At 49.9% G+C, this 641-nt stretch overlaps 1 pseudogene; it reads right to left on the bottom strand.

The window, feature by feature from the left end:
- Positions 1–42: 42 nt before the first annotated feature.
- LOC115285134 lies at positions 43–635 on the bottom strand (annotated as a pseudogene).
- Between the last annotated feature and the right edge of the window lie 6 nt (positions 636–641).

Raw genomic sequence — 641 nt, 5'->3', positions numbered from 1 at the left:
TGAGACCGCTCCTCCACCTCTAATTAAGACTGGGGTGGCAAGCATTGGGGATAATATTCAGTTAGCCTTCTGAGCTTTCTGGGCAGACTTGGTGGCCTTGCCAGCTCCAGCTGCCTTCTTGTCCACTGCTTTGATGACACCCACAGCAACCGTCTGTCTCATGTCACGAACAGCAAAGCGACCCAGAGGAGGATAGTCAGAGAAGCTCTCAACACACATGGGCTTGCCAGGAACCATATCAACGAAGGCAGCATCACCAGATTTCAAGAACTTGGGACCATCTTCCAGCTTTTTCCCAGAACGACAGTCAATCTTCTTCAGCTCAGCAAACTTGCAGGCAACGTGAGCTGTGTGACAGTCCAGCACAGTGCATAGCCGGCACTGATTTGGCCTGGATGGTTCACGATAATCACCTGAGCTATGAAGCCAGCTGCTTCCATCAGTGGGTCATTTTTGCTATCACCAGCCACATTGCCTCGACGAACATCTTTGACAGATACGTTCTTGACGTTGAAGCCCACATTGTCCCCAGGAAGAGCCTCACTCAAAGCTTCATGGTGCATTTCAACAGATTTTACTTCAGTTGTAACGTTGACTGGAGCAAAAGTGACCACCATGCCAGGTTTGAGAACACCAGTCTC

Source organism: Suricata suricatta, unplaced genomic scaffold (genome assembly GCF_006229205.1).
Source record: "Suricata suricatta isolate VVHF042 unplaced genomic scaffold, meerkat_22Aug2017_6uvM2_HiC HiC_scaffold_44048, whole genome shotgun sequence".
Lineage (NCBI taxonomy): Eukaryota > Metazoa > Chordata > Mammalia > Carnivora > Herpestidae > Suricata > Suricata suricatta.
Note: the sequence above shows the minus strand (reverse complement) of the source record. Positions and strands in the feature narration are given on the sequence as shown.